We start from the raw sequence: 19,948 nt of genomic DNA on the forward strand, positions 1-19,948 counted from the left end.
AAATGGAATGGAGATGGATTCGTTTTTTGAAAAAAATTATAAAATACTTTTCGTTTTGCCCTTAAACGGAGTATCTATAACAAAAATAAAAATCACAAAATTTCCCATAGATTTTGAAGAAATTAACTTTTTTGATTTTAAGTTTTTTGGCATTTTCTCCCACTGTATGGACAATAGGATCAAAATTTCTTTTTTCCAGGATAGCTGTAATTATTCCAAGCAACTTTTAATTAAACTATATTTTCATTGGACTTACAGATTTTTTATAAAAAAATTAAATGTGATTTTTTTTAAATTTTCAAGGGTATAGTGCACAATTACACTTTTTAATTTTTCCTGGCTCTCCTATGGGAAATGGAACCTTTTGTTATTAGACTTTTTTCATTATTTCTTTGACCTTAACATATAGCAAAAAGAATTTTTTGATTTGGCCAATTTTTAGAATTTTTACATTTTTCAGGTACTCTTGGACTAAAAGTCAAAAAACGCTAATAACTACTTTATTAGTCGTTTTTCGAAAAAAGTTATAAAATACTTTTCGTTTTGCCCTTAAATAGAGTATCTATAACAAAAATAAAAATCACAAAATTTTTCATAGATTTTGGGGAAATTGAGTTTTTTTGATTTGAAGTTTTTTGGTATTTTCTCCCACTGTATGGACAATAGAATCAAAATTTCTTTTTTCCAGGATAGCTGTAATTATTCCAAGCAACTTTTAATTAAACTATATTTTTATTGGACTTATAGATTTTTTATAAAAAAATTAACTGTGTTTTTTTTTAAATTTCCAAGGGGATAGTGCAAAATTACACTTTTTAATTTTTCCTGGCTCTCCTATGGGAAATGGAACCTTTTGTGATAAGACTTTTTTCATTATTTCTTTGACCTTAATATATAGCAAAAAGAATTTTTTGATTAGGCCAATTTTTAGAATTTTCACTTTTTTCAGGCACTCTTGGACTAAAAGTCAAAAAACGCCAATAACTCCTTTATTAGTCGTTTTTCGAAAAAAGTTATGAAGTACTTTTCGTTTTGCACTTAAATAGAGTATCTATAACAAAAATAAAATTCACAAAATTTTTCATAGATTTTGGGGAAATTGAGTTTTTTCGATTTTTAGTTTTTTGGCATTTTCTCCCACTGTATGGACAATAGAATCAAAATTTCTTTTTTCCAGGACAGCTGTAATTATTCCAAGCAACTTTTAATTAAACTATATTTTCATTGGACTTATAGATTTTTTATAATAAAAATAAATGTGATTTAAAAAAAAAATTTAAGTGTATAGTCCAGGGTCTTACGACAATTGCACTTTTTAATTTTTCCTGGCTCTCCTATGGGAAATGGAGACTTTTGTTATTAGACTTTTTTCACTGTTTCTTTAATCTTAATATATAGCAAAAAGAATTTTTTGATTTGGCCAATTTTTAGAATTTTCACGTTTTTTAGGTACTCTTGGACTAAAAGTCAAAAAACGCTAATAACTACTTTATTAGTCGTTTTTCGAAAAAAGTTATAAAATACTTTTCGTTTTGCACTTAAATAGAGTATCTATAACAAAAATAAAAATCACGAAATTTTCTATAGATTTTGGGGAAATTGAGTTTTTTTAATTTGAAGTTTTTTGGCATTTTCTCCCACTGTATAAAAAATAAAATAAAAATTCCTTTTTCCCAGTACAGCTCTGACTATTCCAAATAGCGTTCATTTAATAAACAACATTTGGGCGTAATAACCAATCCATCACCTAATCCGCTATCTTAATCTCAAACAACATTCGACTAACAACAAAGATAACCGAATTGATTTTTAAAATCTATTCAACGTCACCAGCTGATAAGTCCCAATAGGAAAAATAAATTATTCATTAGAATTATATATTTACATAATTTATTTTCTGAGCTTAGTGAACGCTTTTCCCCCCCTCGATTAAATCGAAATGTGGCAGACCAGTTCGGACGTTCGGCCATTTTGACACTCCGACACATAGTTCCATCCTCGTTTCGCGCATCGCAAAACAGAAACAGAGTGGGAGGGTTGGATGCTGGACGCGCACCAACTGTTCCCGAATAATTATTTTTTGAGTATTTGCATGTAGAGTATAAAAGGCCTTTTGTGACAGTAATGACCCAAGTGTCAGAAATCATCGGTGGCCGCGATTCGGGAACAGTTGGCACGCGTCAACCCCCCATCGGCCACTGCGCCGCTCCTCTTTCGCAATGCGCGAGACAAGGACGCGCCTATATGACGGGACGTCATAATGGCGGAACGTCCGAACTGGTCTGCAATTTTTTTCCCATTTATTAATAAAAGTGTAAAAAAAAATTTTTTTTTTGGAATTTCAGTTTTAAATGTGATTCAATATTAATTAATTTGATGTGAGCCTATAGATATTTTTGGGAGCCCACGGAAACAAGTCCGAACATACTTTATCATAAATCTGTCAAAAGAGCAAGAGAGACAAAAACACAGAAGAAAACGCCTCTGCATATACATTCCGTGACATTATGCAGAAACAACTGGGACCATTCAAAGTTACGGAGCAACTTTCGAAAAGATTAAGCGAGAATTTACGAACTGTGACGTCGCCTTATTAGATTTACTATTCGTATTAAGGGCTTAATCCAGTTTAAGAAGAACGGCAACGACAACCGCGCTGACGTGCGGAATTTTAATAAGTGTATGAAAATGTTTAATCTAAGGCGAGTGGGAAAGATGCAACAACCCGATACAGAAAAGTCATTAAAATGCGACCTTGTTGGCCTCTTGTACCAATTAAATTTAACCGGACCATAAATGGACCTCGTACAAAAATGCCCCTTTAACTCTTCTTCTTCTTCTTCTTCTTGTTGTTCTACTGCTTCTGCGGTTCTACATAACCTTTTAATTGGGTACTTTGTTTCGGACTGTCATTTGTTTTTATCAACCGACTTGATTTATTCTAATTGGCGAATCAGTATGTAAAACCGCTTTAACGACTCAGGCGGCCTCAAACGTTGTCTGACGTGTAGCAAACTTCATATTGACGAACGGTGATTTATTCTAATTGGTGCTAAACAATTTGATGATGGTAGAATGCGCGCGGCTCCTTTGCACAGCCAATCGGATGCCATATACGTTATACGCGAACCGTTTATATTAAACGGAACCGTTTTGCGAGGAATGTCGGTAAATTGGTCTTTGAATTGGTCTAAAATGACTTTAATGGGACACCCGGTATATATACCCTATAGTTCTGTCTCTTTCTATTTCGAGTGAATTTGCATACGTGCCTCCAGACGTGTCATTTTTACGGGCGTGTGTGTCACGAGAAGACGCTAACCGAGACAGATTATGCGTTCCGCATACATAAACCGAACGAGAGAGAGAGAGAGAAGGAAAAAATTGGGACTTGCGGGTGGTCCGGTCGCACTTTACATCTCTCTCCTTTTGTTTTTTTTTAAAAAACAACCACGCCCATACCGCAAATGACACTGAGGCGAGATGAAGAGGGTTCATTCATCACTTGAACCGTCAAGATAATAAATACATACTTTGCAACCGTTGAATCGATACTGTAAAGCACTACGACAGTACATTAAGTCAGTTGTTCTAGGAAATCTCGTCTACTTGATTTTTACCTTTCCCGATCGTCATCTGCTGCTTCAACTCGCCTTTCTTTCATATATTACGGGAGATTGATGGTACTTCACGGTCGGTTACATTCAACATGGTTCTGACGTGATTCGATTTGGTTGTACCGGCGTTAGGCCCAATATTGATGACGCACAAAGAAAATGGAAGATTTCGTCATCCAGTGGTGTTTATTTCATCGATTTATCTTCGCTAGGTCAAAAGTTATCAAGGAAAATGTTGGAGGTGGTCTCAGGGTGGATCTGCTGACGTGAGGTCAAATTCAACGGGCCATATCTCTTAAACGGTTAATCTATTTATCAAAATTTCAACAGGATTTGGTAAAGAATCAATCAGTCTTCAGTTTTGCTTCTGACGAGCATGACCGTAAGTCAACTGGCAAAGGAGATATGGGCGGTTGAGATATCCGAACTCGTTTGATCAGTGTATGTCAACTAACAGCTGAAATATCTCCAGTTCTGTTAGACTTAGGGCTTTAATGGTTATCAGCAACATTTTAGAGCCATTTATTGCTAACCAAATAAAGTTTATTTCATCACTCTAGCTTCAATAGGTCGCAAGTTATTAAGCAAAAACTGTGAGCTTGGCTCGGCAAGGGTTTGCTGACGTGACGTCAAATTCAATGGGACATATCTCTTGAACGGTTAATCTATTTATTAAAATTTCAACAGGATTTGGTACAGAATCAATCAGTCTTCAGTTTTGGTTCTGATGAGCATGACCGTAAGTCAACTGGCAAAGGAGCTATGGGCCGTTTGTATGTCCGAACTCGTTTGATCAGTGTATGTCGACTAACAGCTGAAATATCTCCAGTTCTGTTAGACTTAGGGCTTTAATGATTATCAACAATATTTTAGAGCCATTTATTTCTAATCAAATAAAGTTTATTTCATTACTCTAGCTTCAATAGATCGCAAGTTATTAGGCAAAAATTGTGAGCTTGACTCGACAAGGGTCTGCTGACGTGAAGTCAAATTTAATGGGACATATCTCTTAAACGGTTAATCTATTTATTAAAACTTTAATGGAATTTGGTACAGAATCAATCAGTCTTTAGTTTTGCTTCTGATGAGCATGGCCGTAAGTCAACTGGCAAAGGAGATATGGACTGTTTGTTTGTCTGAACTCCTTTGATCAACTAACAGCTGAAATATCTCCAGTTCTGTTAGACTTAGGGCTTTAATGGTTATTAGCAACATTTTAGAGCCATTTATTGCTAACCAAATAAAGTTTATTTCATCACTCTAGCTTCAATAGATCGCAAGTTATTAAGCAAAAACTGTGAGCTTGACTTGGTAAGGGCCTGCTGACGTGAAGTCAAATTCAATGGGACATATCTCTTGAACGGTTAATCTATTTATTAAAATTTCAACGGGATTTGGTAAAGAATCAATCAGTCTTTAGTTTTGGTCCTGACGAGCATGGCCGTAAGTCAACTGGCAAAGGAGATATGGGCCGTTTGTATGTCCGAACTCGTTTGATCAGTGTATGTCAACTAACAGCTGAAATATCTCCAGTTCTGTTAGACTTAGGGCCTTAATTGTTATTAGCAACATTTTAGAGCCGTTTATTGTTAATCAAATAAAGTTTATTTCATCACTCTAGCTTCAATATATCGCAAGTTATTAAGCAAAAACTGTGAGCTTGACTTGGCAAGGGTCCGCTGACGTGAGGTCAAATTCAACGGGCCATATCTCTTAAACGGTCAATCTATTTATCAAAATTTCAACAGGATTTGGTAAAGAATCAATCAGTCTTCAGTTTTGGTCCTGACGAGCATGGCCGTAAGTCAACTGGCAAAGGAGATATGGACTGTTTGTTTGTCTGAACTCCTTTGATCAACTAACAGCTGAAATATCTCCAGTTCTGTTAGACTTAGGGCTTTAATGGTTATCAGCAACATTTTAGAGCCATTCATTGCCAACCAAGTAAAGTTTATTTCATCACTCTAACTCCAATAGATCGCAAGTTATTAGGCAAAAACTGTGAGCTTGACTCGACAAGGGCCTGCTGACGTGACGTCAAATTCAATGGGACATATCTCTTAAACGGTTAATCTATTTATTAAAACTTTAATGGAATTTGGTAAAGAATCAATCAGTCTTCAGTTTTGGTTCTGATGAGCATGGCCGTAAGTCAACTGGCAAAGGAGGTATGGGCCGTTTGGATGTCCGAACTCGTTTGATCAGTGTATGTCGACTAACAGCTGAAATATCTCCAGTTCTGTTAGACTTAGGGCTTTAATGGTTATTAGGAACATTTTAGAGCCATTTATTGCTAACCAAATAAAGTTTATTTCATCACTCTAGCTCCAATAGATCGCAAGTTATTAAGCAAAAACTGTGAGCTTGACTTGGCAAGGGTCCGCTGACGTGACGTCAAATTCAATGGGACATATCTCTTGAACGGTTAATCTATTTATTAAAATTTCAACAGGATTTGGTACAAAATCAATCAGTCTTTAGTTTTGGTTCTGATGAGCATGGCCGTAAGTCAACTGGCAAAGGAGATATGGGCGGTTGAGATATCCGAACTCGTTTGATCGGTGTATGTCAACTAACAGCTGAAATATCTCCAGTTCTGTTAGACTTAGGGCTTTAATGGTTATTAGCAACATTTTAGAGCCATTCATTGCGAACCAAATAAAGTTTATTTCATCACTCTAGCTTCAATAGATCGCAAGTTATTCAGCAAAAAGTGCGAACTTGACTTGGTAAGGGTCCGCTGACGTGAGGTCAAATTCAATAAGATATATCTCTTAAACGGTTAATCTATTTATCAAAATTTCAACAGGATTTGGTACAGAATCAATCAGTCTTTAGTTTTGGTTCTGATGAGCATGGCCGTAAGTCAACTGGCAAAGGAGATATGGGCCGTTTGTATGTCCGAACTCGTTTGATCAGTGTATGTCAACTAACAGCTGAAATATCTCCAGTTCTGTTAGACTTAGGGCTTTAATGATTATCAGCAATATTTTAGAGCCATTTATTTCTAATCAAATAAAGTTTATTTCATTACTCTAGCTTCAATAGATCGCAAGTTATTAAGCAAAAACTGTGAGCTTGACATGGTAAGGGTCCGCTGACGTGAGGTCAAATTCAATGGAACATATCTCTTAAACGGTTAATCTATTTATTAAAATTTTAATAGAATTTGGTAAAGAATCAATCAGTCTTCAGTTTTGCTTCTGACGAGCATGGCCGTAAGTCAACTGGCAAAGGAGATATGGGCCGTTTGTATGTCCGAACTCGTTTGATCAGTGTATGTCGACTAACAGCTGAAATATCTCCAGTTCTGTTAGACTTAGGGCCTTAATGGTTATTAGCAACATTTTAGAGCCATTCATTGCTAACCAAATAAAGTTTATTTCATCACTCTAGCTCTAATAGATCGCAAGTTATTAAGCAAAAACTGTGAGCTTGACTTGGCAAGAGTCTGCTGACGTGAGGTCAAATTCAACGGGCCGTATCTCCTAAACGGCTGATCCAATTCCAAAGCTTTTAATGGAATTTAACAGATAATTATTTAATGTTACTGTAAAAGTGTTATTTGCCTAATTTTTATAAACGCCATAGCGAAAAACCGATTGCGAAATGCCTGAGTCAAACTTTATTAATAAGAAACAAGACACGGTCACGATGACATCATCGCTTTTATGAATATTTTGTAGGAGCGACATCACATAATTAAAGCGAAACACTCTTATGCGATTATTTTTAATTATTATGAGTGCATGGACGTACAAATATGTTAAAATAAAAACGGCACGTTTACACGTTGAGATTTAACCTTAAATAAATATTATATCATTATAAAAAATGGCCTTGCAAGCTTGGGTTATATCAATAAAATGCACACTGTATCCCAAGGTTGTTCGCATAATCATTTATGATGCGTTAAAATTGCCTCGCTGTCTTATGACGTAAAACAAAATGGCGGCCGCGTTGTCATGGCAATAATAATAAGAACCTTTTGACGCCATTTTGAAAAAAATGGCGGCCACTTTGTTGACTTGCGAAGTTCATTAAACCATAAAACGAAATTGAACGTGGGTCTGGTTCGGCCACTTGTGCCGACACGATCTATTAATATACAAATCTAAAATATTCGCTTTGTGGTGTTTTCTCTAAACTTTATTATTGCGGAATATGTTCGCGTTCCGGGGATATTTTTAGCGGAGCATTTCTCTTAACCGTGAAAACCAGTTAATAATAATAAAACTCTGATTTAAATAAGTGACTTTTATTAATAATGGAACTTACCTTATTGATTTGTTCACTTTTTGGGCCCCTTAACCTTGACCAACCAGAACATAACCTATAAAATATAGACAGCATAAGTAAATGTCATTGATTTGTAAGTCCCAATAACTTTGAGGTTATAAAAAACAATTACCATACAATATTATATCTACCTGAATTTCACACCCTGTTAAATTGTCTCCTTATTCCGTTGATCTGATGTAGTCCCCACTCGTGAACCCAAAATAGTCCGTCTATATTTAATATGCATTTGTAACCACTCGAAGGGCGTAATAAATGCATGCATCGGATGTGGCTTTTTTCTTGTTATGGGGCCTTTGTGCCACGCGCCTACGCCCCACAATCATACGCCCAAACACTCGTTGGTTCCCTTTTAGTGAAAGGTGCGACTAAAAAGATTTATTATTGTTTATGGCTAAAACAGTGTTACAATATAAACAAACACACTGGTCGCTGTCACTTGTCATTGGGAGTGACGTAACTGTCAATGTCAAATCGCGCGGCCGGTAAGTGCAATTTACAGAACTCTTTTTTTTTTACGGAAGTATTTTTTTGAAAGGAAAGTTACTAAATAAGTTACTAATAAAAGAAAATACAAATGTAAGGCGTAGTGCACCTAAAATTAAAAAAAAGAAGCCCTTAGTTCAAATAGTTTTGTGAGGGAGAGCGCCACCTATAATTGAATGCAAAAAGTGAGGTTATATGAGTTTAGAAAAAAAAAGAGGTTATGTGTTTTAATACAAAAAATAGACAAGAACAAAGTCAGTTGCTCGATGGCGATTTTCACGTCCCATTGTGGTACTTTGTCTTATGGGGCAACACGGAAAAGTACCGCAGTCCATGGCGGAACAGTTAAAACGGTTGTTTACGCTCTCGCAACGTCACATCACAGTTTTCCCTAAAAGAAAGATGCGTGGGCCTAAGGTTTACTCCGTACGACATTTTACGAGGTGTAAGTTGGTGCATACTATAAAATACTGAATAAAAAAGTGGCATAAAAGGTCCCGCCTGTCGCTTAATACAATCACAAAACAACATTCCATCAAGAACCTCGTGATTTTATTTTAAAAAGACAACCGCAGGTGTTCGGTCATAATAACATGAATTCATTGGATGTAGTACCATGGGCGAACTTGCTCCCGTACCGATCGATGGCCCTTAAATATTAAGAAATTGCTTAAAAACGTTCATACCATATGTGGCACGTTAAGAAAAAAAGTGGAATTTAATATATAATAACCGATGACTCGACGGTTACTATAGGTACATCCTTTAATTATAGATAATGCCACCAGATACGTTTTTTAAACGTCGTCGGCATCGGGATTATTTAATAATGGGAATTATCTTAATCGATTTGTTTGCTTACAGTTATTCTTCATACAAATGAATGCCGATGTGTCATGATCATGCAGTAGATTTTAAAAAATTGGACAAAAAAACCTCAAACCTATTTTTATTCATAGAAAGTGCTAGGGTTGATATTAAATTAAGTGCGTTACACCGTTGTAAATGGGACAGAAAGGAGTCTCTTTCTGCCAAATTTCATGGATAGCAATGATCCAGGAAGAAAGTTATGAGCATTTTTATATTGGAAATAAATATCAATCTAACCTCAAACCTATTTTTATTCATTGAAAGTGCTAGGGTTGATATTAAATTAAGTGCGTTACACCGTTGTAAATCGGAGAGAAAGGAGTCTTTTGCTGCCAAATTTCATGGATAGCCATGATCCAGGAAGGAAGTTATGGGGAAGGATTTATTAAGGAAGATTTATTAATAAATTAAGGAAGTTAACTTTGGGGGAAATTTCAGGACTATAATTAATAGATTGCTGGCAAATGACTTAATGCTGCATTAAGTTGAAAATAATATAATAAGCTTTGAAGTTATTTTCGGATCTTATCTTGTTTACTTTTTATATGACTAATCTCCTTAGGCTGATAACGACCCATTTACTTTTGCTATCGTTTATATAACTTACTCTAAAAATTCATGCTTACTATACGAATATAAAATCGACTTTACTCCTCATGTAAACGACACCCAAAGGGTCTCACTTTACATCCGTGTAAACACACATTCGGATTGATTGGTATCCAATGCGTAAAACGTTAATGTAGGCACAGTATCAAATTGCCTGTGCACGGCGGAATGTCCGTCCGCCCGAAAACTCGATACCTAAGGGCGTTTATTTTATTACCACTTGTTAATGGATTTTTTCCCGATCGTATCGCTTACCCTCCCTTGTTTCAGATTAAGGGGATAAAGGGCTCTAAATTTGAGCCAACAGGTATGAAACAGGGTCTGTATCGGGATGCTCAATTGACAAATTTAACGCACTCCCCCTTTAAAGGCCCTTATCCATTGGCAAATGAAGGGTGAAACCCCATCAGTCGTGAGTAAGCTGATGCTCCTGAGTAAGCTTGCTCGAAAAATGACTTTTTCAAAGTACTGTCATTGAGTTAGTTCTGCTCGAATCTCGTTATAACCCGGTGTTTTCGTAATGTACGTGATCTAAAGAAGGCATTGGTAAAGTTAATCCTGAAAAAAATCCAAACGGGGGGGTATACCCGAAAAACGTAAAAACTCAAACTTTGGAGGTCGATATCTCGGCTTCTACCGGTCCGATCTGGAAAATTCCAACGGTTTTGTCTTAGTTTCGTCGTTCTGAATCCAACGAGACCATCCGCAAGGTCGTAGCTCTTATAGAAGCTGAGATATCGCATTTTTGGAGCCCATTTTTGGCCTCAAAAACGAGGTCGAAAAACGACTTTTTCCGAATTTTCAAAGTGCCGTCATTTAGTTAGTTCTGCTCGAATCTCGTTATAACCCGGTGTTTTCGTAATGTACGTGATTCAAAGAAGGCGTTGGTACAGTTAGTTCGTTTTCGAAAAAAAAAAAAATTCTGAAAAAAATTGATACGGGGGGGTATACCTGAAAAACGAAAAAACCCAAACTTTGAAGGCCGATATCTCGGCTTCTATAGGAGCTATCGGGAAAACTCCAACGGTTTTGTCTTAGTTTCGTCGCTCTGAATCCAACGAGACCATCCGCAAGGTCGTAGCTCTTATAGAAGCTGAGATATCACGTTTTTGGAGCCCATTTTTGGCCTCAAAAACGAGGTCGAAAAATGACTTTTTCCGAATTTTCAAAGTGCTGTCATTCAGTTAGTTCTGCTCGAATCTCGTTATAACCCGGTATTTTCGTAATGTAGGTGATCTAAAGAAGGCATTGGTACAGTTAGTTCGATTTCGAAAAAAAAAATTTTTCCTGGAAAAAATCGAAACGGGGGGGTATACCCGAAAAACGAAAAAACCCAAACTTTGGGGGTCGATATCTCGGCTTCTACTGGTCCGATCTGGAAAATTCCAACGGTTTTGTCTTAGTTTCGTCTTTCTGAATCCAACGAGACCATCCGCAAGGTCGTAGCTCTAATAGAAGCTGAGATATCGCATTTTTGGAGCCCAATTTTGGCCTCAAAAACGAGGTCGAAAAATGACTTTTCCCGAATTTTCAAAGTGCTGTCATTCAGTTAGTTCTGCTCGAAACTCGTTATAACCCGATATTTTCGTATTGTACGTGATCTAAAGAAGGCGTTGGTACAGTTAGTTCGATTTCGAAAAAAAAAATTTTGCTGAAAAAAATCCAAACGGGGGGTATACCCGAAAAACGAAAAAACCCAAACTTTGGAGGCCGATATCTCGGCTTCTACTGGTCCGATTTGGAAAATTCCGACGGTTTTGTCTTAGTTTCGTCGCTCTGAATCCAACGAGACCATCCGCAAGGTCGTAGCTCTTATAGAAGCTGAGATATCGCATTTTTGGAGCCCATTTTTGGCCTCAAAAACGGGGTCGAAAAATGACTTTTTCTGAATTTTCAAAGTGCTGTCATTCAGTTAGTTCTGCTCGAATCTCATTATAACCCGGTGTTTTCGTAATGTAGGTGATCTAAAGAAGGCGTTGGTATAGTTAGTTCGATTTCGAAAAAAAAAATTTTTCCTGAAAAAAATCGATACGGGGGGGTATACCCGAAAAATGAAAAAAACCCAAACTTTGGAGGTCGATATCTCGGCTTCTATGGGTCCGATCTGGAAAATTCCAACGGTTTTGTCTTAGTTTCGTCGTTCTGAATCCAACGAGACCATCCGCAAGGTCGTAGCTCTAATAGAAGCTGAGATATCGCATTTTTGGAGCCCATTTTTGGCCTCAAAAACGAGGGCGAAAAATGACTTTTCCCAAATTTTCAAAGTGCTGTCATTCAGTTAGTTCTGCTCGAAACCCGTTATAACCCGGTGTTTTCATAATGTACGTGATCTAAAGAAGGCGTTGGTATAGTTAGTTCGATTTCGAAAAAAAAAATTTTTCCTGAAAAAAATCCAAACGGGGGGGTATACCCGAAAAATGAAAAAACCCAAACTTTGAAGGCCGATATCTCGGCTTCTACTGGTCCGATCTGGAAAATTCCAACGGTTTTGTCTTAGTTTCGTTCTTCTGAATCCAACGAAACCATCCGCAAGGTCGTAGCTCTTATAGAAGCTGAGATATCGCATTTTTGGAGCCCATTTTTGGCCTCAAAAACGGGGTCGAAAAATGACTTTTTCCGAATTTTCAAAGTGCTGTCATTCAGTTAGTTCTGCTCGGATCTCGTTATAACCCGGTGTTTTCGTAATGTACGTGATCTAAAGAAGGCGTTGGTATAGTTAGTACGATTTCGAAAAAAAAAAAAATTCCTGAAAAAAATCCAAACGGGGGGGTATACCCGAAAAACGAAAAAACCCAAACTTTGGAGGCCGATATCTCGGCTTCTACTGGTCCGATCTGGAAAATTCCAACGGTTTTGTCTTAGTTTCGTCGTTCTGAATCCAACGAGACCATCCGCAAGGTCGTAGCTCTTATAGAAGCTGAGATATCGCATTTTTGGAGCCCATTTTTGGCCTCAAAAACGAGGTCGAAAAATGACTTTTTCCGAATTTTTAAACTGCTGTCATTTAGTTAGTTCTGCTCGAATCTCGTTATAACCCGGTATTTTCGTAATGTAGGTGGTCTAAAGAAGACGCTGGTATAGTTAGTTCGATTTCGAAAAAAAAAAATTTTGGTGAAAAAAATCGATACGGGGGGGTATACCCGAAAAATGAAAAAACCCAAACTTTGGAGGTCGATATCTCGGCTTCTACTGGTCCGATCTGGAAAATTCCAACGGTTTTGTCTTAGTTTCGTCGTTCTGAATCCAACGAGACCATCCGCAAGGTCGTAGCTCTTATAGAAGCTGAGATATCGCATTTTTGGAGCCCATTTTTGGCCTCAAAAACGAGGTCGAAAAATGACTTTTTCCGAATTTTCAAAGTGCTGTCATTCAGTTAGTTCTGCTCGAATTCCGTTATAACCCGGTATTTTCGTAATGTAGGAGGTCTAAAGAAGACGTTGGTATAGTTAGATCGAATTCGAAAAAAAAAAATTTTTGCTGAAAAAATCGATACGGGGGGGTATACCCGAAAAACGAAAAAACCCAAACTTTGAAGGCCGATATCTCGGCTTCTACTGGTCCGATCTGGAAAATTCCAACGGTTTTGTCTTAGTTTCGTCGTTCTGAATCCAACGAGACCATCCGCAAGGTCGTAGCTCTGATAGAAGTTGAGATATCGCATTTTTGGAGCCCATTTTTGGCCTCAAAAACGAGGTCGAAAAATGACTTTTTCCGAATTTTCAAAGTGCTGTCATTCAGTTAGTTCTGCTCGAATCTCGTTATAACCCGGTGTTTTTCGTAATGTACGTGATCTAAAGAAGGCGTTGGTATAGTTAGTTCGATTTCGAAAAAAAAAATTTTTCCTGAAAAAAATCGATACGGGGGGGTATACCCTAAAAATGAAAAAACCCAAACTTTGAAGGCCGATATCTCGGCTTCTACTGGTCCGATCTGGAAAATTCCAACGGTTTTGTCTTAGTTTCGTCGTTCTGAATCCAACGAGACCATCCGCAAGGTCGTAGCTCTGATAGAAGTTGAGATATCGCATTTTTGGAGCCCATTTTTGGCCTCAAAAACGAGGTCGAAAAATGACTTTTTCCGAATTTTCAAAGTGCTGTCATTCAGTTAGTTCTGCTCGAATTCCGTTATAACCCGGTATTTTCGTAATGTAGGAGGTCTAAAGAAGACGTTGGTATAGTTAGATCGAATTCGAAAAAAAAAAATTTTTGCTGAAAAAATCGATACGGGGGGGTATACCCGAAAAACGAAAAAACCCAAACTTTGAAGGCCGATATCTCGGCTTCTACTGGTCCGATCTGGAAAATTCCAACGGTTTTGTCTTAGTTTCGTCGTTCTGAATCCAACGAGACCATCCGCAAGGTCGTAGCTCTGATAGAAGTTGAGATATCGCATTTTTGGAGCCCATTTTTGGCCTCAAAAACGAGGTCGAAAAATGACTTTTTCCGAATTTTCAAAGTGCTGTCATTCAGTTAGTTCTGCTCGAATCTCGTTATAACCCGGTGTTTTCGTAATGTACGTGATCTAAAGAAGGCGTTGGTATAGTTAGTTCGATTTCGAAAAAAAAAAATTTTTCCTGAAAAAAATCGATACGGGGGGGTATACCCTAAAAATGAAAAAACCCAAACTTTGAAGGCCGATATCTCGGCTTCTACTGGTCCGATCTGGAAAATTCCAACGGTTTTGTCTTAGTTTCGTCGTTCTGAATCCAACGAGACCATCCGCAAGGTCGTAGCTCTTATAGAAGCTGAGATACCGCATTTTTGGAGCCCATTTTTGGCCTCAAAAACGGGGTCGAAAAATGACTTTTTCCGAATTTTCAAAGTGCTGTCATTCAGTTAGTTCTACTCAAATCTCGTTACAACCCGGTGTTTTCGTAATGTAGGTGGTCTAAAGAAGGCATTGAGATAGTTAGTTCAATTTCGAAAAAAATCAATTTTCGGTGAAAAAATCGATACGGGGGGGTATACCCGAAAAATGAAAAAACCCAAACTTTGGAGGTCGATATCTTGGCTTCTACTGCTTCGATCTGGAAAATTCCAACGGTTTTGTCTTAGTTTCGTCGTTCTAAATCCAACGAGACCATCCGCAAGGTCGTAGCTCTTATAGAAGCTGAGATACCGCATTTTTGGAGCCCATTTTTGGCCTCAAAAACGAGGTCGAAAAATGACTTTTTCTGAATTTTCAAAGTGCTGTCATTCAGTTAGTTCTGCTCGAATCTCGTTATAACCCGGTGTTTTCGTAATGTACGTGATCTAAAGAAGGCGTTGGTATAGTTAGTTCGATTTCGAAAAAAAAAAATTTTTGGTGAAAAAATCGATACGGGGGGGTATACCCGAAAAACGTAAAAACCCAAACTTTGGAGGTCGATATCTCGGCTTCTACTGGTTCGATCTGGAAAATTCCAACGGTTTTGTCTTAGTTTCGTCGTTCTGAATCCAACGAGACCATCCGCAAGGTCGTAGCTCTTATAGAAGCTGAGATATCGCATTTTTGGAGCCCATTTTTGGCCTCAAAAACGAGGTCGAAAAATGACTTTTCCCGAATTTTCAAAGTGCTGTCATTCAGTTAGTTCTGCTCGAATCTCGTTACAACCCGGTGTTTTCGTAATGTAGGTGGTCTAAAGAAGGCATTGAGATAGTTAGTTCAATTTCGAAAAAAATCAATTTTCGGTGAAAAAAATCGATACGGGGGGGTATATACCCGAAAAACGAAAAAACCCAAACTTTGGAGGTCGATATCTCGGCTTCTACTGGTCCGATCTGGAAAATTCCAACGGTTTTATCTTAGTTTCGTCTTTCTGAATCCAACGAGACCATCCGCAAGGTCGTAGCTCTTACAGAAGCTGAGATATCGCATTTTTGGAGCCCATTTTTGGCCTCAAAAACGAGGTCGAAAAATGACTTTTTTCGAATTTTCAAAGTGCTGTCATTCAGTTAGTTCTGCTCGAATCTCGTTACAACCCGGTGTTTTCGTAATGTAGGTGGTCTAAAGAAGGCATTGAGATAGTTAGTTCAATTTCGAAAAAAATCAATTTTCGGTGAAAAAATCGATACGGGGGGGTATACCCGAAAAATGAAAAAACCCAAACTTTGGAGGTCGATATCTTGGCTTCTACTGCTTCGATCTGGAAAATTCCAACGGTTTTGTCTTAGTTTCGTTTTTCTGAATCCAACGAGACCATCCGCAAGGTCGTGGCTCTTATAGAAGCTGAGATATCGCATTTTTGGAGCCCATTTTTGGCCTCAAAAACGAGGTCGAAAAATGACTTTTTTCGAATTTTCAAAGTGCTGTCATTCAGTTAGTTCTGCTCGAATCTCGTTACAACCCGGTGTTTTCGTAATGTAGGTGGTCTAAAGAAGGCATTGAGATAGTTAGTTCAATTTCGAAAAAAAAAAATTTTGGTGAAAAAAATCGATACGGGGGGGTATACCCGAAAAAACGAAAAAACCCAAACTTTGGAGGCCGATATCTCGGCTTCTACTGGTCCGATCTGGAAAATTCTAACGGTTTTGTCTCATTTTTGTCGCTCTGAATCCAACGAGACCATCCGCAAGGTCGTAGCTCTTACAGAAGCTGAGATATCGCATTTTTGGAGCCCATTTTTGGCCTCAAAAACGGGGTCGAAAAATGACTTTTTCCGAATTTTCAAAGTGCTGTCATTCAGTTAGTTCTGCTCGAATCTCGTTATAACCCGGTGTTTTCGTAATGTAGGTGGTCTAAAGAAGGCGTTGGTATAGTTAGTTCGATTTCGAAAAAAAAAATTTTTGGTGAAAAAAATCGATACGGGGGGGTATACCCTAAAAATGGAAAAACCCAAACTTTGGAGGTCGATATCTCGGCTTCTACTGGTCCGATCTGGAAAATTCCAACGGTTTTGTCTTAGTTTCGTCGTTTTAAATCCAACGAGACCATCCGCAAGATCGTAGCTCTTATAGAAGCTGAGATATCGCGTTTTTGGAGCCCATTTTTGGCCTCAAAAACGAGGTCGAAAAATGACTTTTCCCGAATTTTCAAAGTGCTGTCATTCAGTTAGTTCTGCTCGAAACTCGTTATAACCCGGTGTTTTCGTGATGTAGGTGATCTAAAGAAGGCGTTGGTATAGTTAGTTCAATTTCGAAAAAAATCAATTTTCGGTGAAAAAATCGATACGTACGTATATACCCGAAAAACGAAAAAACCCAAACTTTGAAGGCCGATATCTCGGCTTCTGTGGGTCCGATCTGGAAAATTCCAATGGTTTTGTCTTAGTTTCGTCGTTCTGAATCCAACGAGACCATCCGCAAGGTCGTAGCTCTTACAGAAGCTGAGATATCGCATTTTTGGAGCCCATTTTTGGCCTCAAAAACGAGGTCGAAAAATGACTTTTCCCGAATTTTCAAAGTGCTGTCATTCAGTTAGTTCTGCTCGAATCCCGTTATAACCCGGTGTTTTCGTAATGTACGTGATCTAAAGAAGGCATTGGTACAGTTAGTTCGATTTCGAAAAAAAAAAAATTTCCTGAAAAAAATCCAAACGGGGGGGTATACCCGAAAAACGAAAAAACCCAAACTTTGGAGGTCGATATCTCGCCTTCTACTGGTCCGATCTGGAAAATTCCAACGGTTTTGTCTTAGTTTCGTCATTCTGAATCCAACGAGACCATCCGCAAGGTCGTAGCTCTTATAGAAGCTGAGATATCACGTTTTTGGAGCCCATTTTTGGCCTCAAAAACGAGGTCGAAAAATGACTTTTTCCGAATTTTCAAAGTGCTGTCATTCAGTTAGTTCTGCTCGAATCTCGTTATAACCCGGTGTTTTCGTAATGTACGTGATCTAAAGAAGGCGTTGGTATAGTTAGATCGAATTCGAAAAAAAAAAAATTTCCTGAAAAAAATCCAAACGGGGGGGTGTACCCGAAAAATGAAAAAACCCAAACTTTGGAGGTCGATATCTCGGCTTCTACTGGTCCGATCTGGAAAATTCCAACGGTTTTGTCTTAGTTTCTTTTTTCTGAATCCAACGATACCATCCGCAAGGTCGTAGCTCTTATACAAGCTGAGATATCGCATTTTTGATGCCCATTTTTGGCCTCAAAAACGAGGTCGAAAAATGACTTTTTCCGAATTTTCAAAGTGCTGTCATTCAGTTAGTTTTGCTCGGAACTCGTTATAACCCGGTGTTTTCGTGATGTAGGTGATCTAAAGAAGGCGTTGGTATAGTTAGTTCGATTTCGAAAAAAATCAATTTTTGCTGAAAAAATCGATACGGGGGGGTATACCCGAAAAACGTAAAAACCCAAACTTTGAAGGCCGATATCTCGGCTTCTACTGATCCGATCTGGAAAATTCCAACGGTTTTGTCTTAGTTTCTTCTTTCTGAATCCAACGAGACCATCCGCAAGGTCGTAGCTCTTATAGAAGCTGAGATATCGCATTTTTGGAGCCCATTTTCGGCCTCAAAAACGAGGTCGAAAAATGACTTTTTCCAGTATAATAATAAGCACAGTATCAAATTGCCGTCAAATGTCCGGCCGAAAACTCGATACCCACGGGCGTTTATTTTATTACCATTTGTTAATGGATCGGTTCGCTTACCCTCCCTCGTGTCAGATTAAGGGGATAAGCCATTAAAAGGGCTCAAAATCTAAGCCAACAGGTATGAAACAGGGTCTGTATCGGGATGCTCAATTGACAATTTACCGCACCCCCTTAAGGAAAAAGAAGGGCGAAACCCCATCAATCGTGAGTAAGCTGACTTTCTACTTGTAAATCCATGCCAATTAAGCTAAGGTTGAAATTGATTGCCTATTGTCTGTCGTCGGTCATTCCGTTCGTTCGGAAAGTGGCGTTTTTCCTTAATAAAGCCCACATTCGGGACGGATAATGGCACTTTAATTCCTTCGGGCCGTACGTGAGAACCGCGACGTTGGCGTACCATAATCGCAGATAATCTACCGGGTGTGACTCGTAATTGGATCGTTATTACTAGTTTGTTTCTTTTATACCTTTGACAGGTCGGAGACCACTTCCGGTTCAACCGGAAGTGTATGAAATGCATAGTTCTTATAGAAGCGACTTTTGTATCCAGCCCGTTTCCTTCATTTACCAAATTTTTCACGATTTTCAGGCTTTTGGGAGCAGTCATTTTTATTTATGACTTTGTATTGTTGAAGTAAAACTTCTTTACGCACGCTTGAGTTGGGGACCCTCATTAAATAACCCAAGTCCAGTGAAGTAATGAATCGAGTAACCTGAGGACCTGGCTAAGGTTTTGAGTCATTTAAGTGCCTTTATAACTGACAAAAGTCTTAAATAACTCTCCGATGAGTCAATCAAAACCTTAGTCCAGGCTTTTGGAACAGTTTCGGGTACTTAATTTACTTAAGGGATACCTATTACAGGCACTTAATTACATTGAAGACTTATTCCAGGCTCTTGTAACGATCAAAGGGATATTAAAGTCTTGAGAGTATTTAAATTATTATTACAGGAATTTATATTCATTACTTTTTATATTTTCAATTTTTGTGACTTTAATTATAATGAATAAGTTGAAACTAATTTTTTTTACCATCTTCGCGTATTTACGTTTTTTAAAAAAATTCATCCGATTTACTGATAAAATTCCCACGATATAAAAAAAATCGCGGACCAGTTCGGATATCCCGTCATTTTGACGGTCGACCACATAAGCCCGTCCTTGTCCCGCGCATTGTAAAAGAGGAGCAACGTAGTGGCCCATGAACGGTCGGCGCGTGCCAACTGCTCCCGAACAATGTTTAATAAATATTTATTAAAAAAATTATTATTTCATTATAAAGCCGTTGTTGCTTGAAAATGGTTTCCATTGACTGTAGAGACTTTGTATTTTCCGTATATGTATACAGGGTGTTCCAGGGGCTCCGGAAATGCACAGTTTTCAAGATACAGGGTGATACAATTTTTTTTAAATATTAATTATTTTTCTAGGAGAACTCCGTCTATTCTCGGTCTATTCTAGTCCCAGTTGGCTTACGTCAATCTTCCATATAGGCCACTTTGCATTTCGACTTTTCCAGTGATGAACATATTTAATGGACTGTCATGACAA

General features: G+C 38.0%; 2 protein-coding genes across 2 annotated transcripts in view; one reads left to right on the forward strand and one right to left on the reverse strand.

The window, feature by feature from the left end:
• LOC126746784 (DNA fragmentation factor subunit beta) overlaps nucleotides 1–8,341 on the reverse strand; it is a 148,153-nt gene extending 139,812 nt beyond the window's left edge. The window contains exons 1-2 of the mRNA XM_050455173.1: nucleotides 8,048–8,341; nucleotides 7,896–7,950 (exon numbers count right to left, since the gene is read on the reverse strand). The gene's annotated coding sequence lies outside the window, so the exon portion shown is untranslated. The remainder of the gene's footprint in view (nucleotides 1–7,895; nucleotides 7,951–8,047) is intronic.
• Nucleotides 1–19,948, forward strand: part of LOC126747084 (integrin alpha-PS1) — a 118,916-nt gene that overhangs the window by 8,923 nt on the left and 90,045 nt on the right. The window lies entirely within an intron of this gene.

This window comes from Anthonomus grandis, chromosome 18 (assembly GCF_022605725.1).
Source record: "Anthonomus grandis grandis chromosome 18, icAntGran1.3, whole genome shotgun sequence".
In the NCBI taxonomy this organism is placed as follows: Eukaryota; Metazoa; Arthropoda; class Insecta; order Coleoptera; family Curculionidae; genus Anthonomus; species Anthonomus grandis.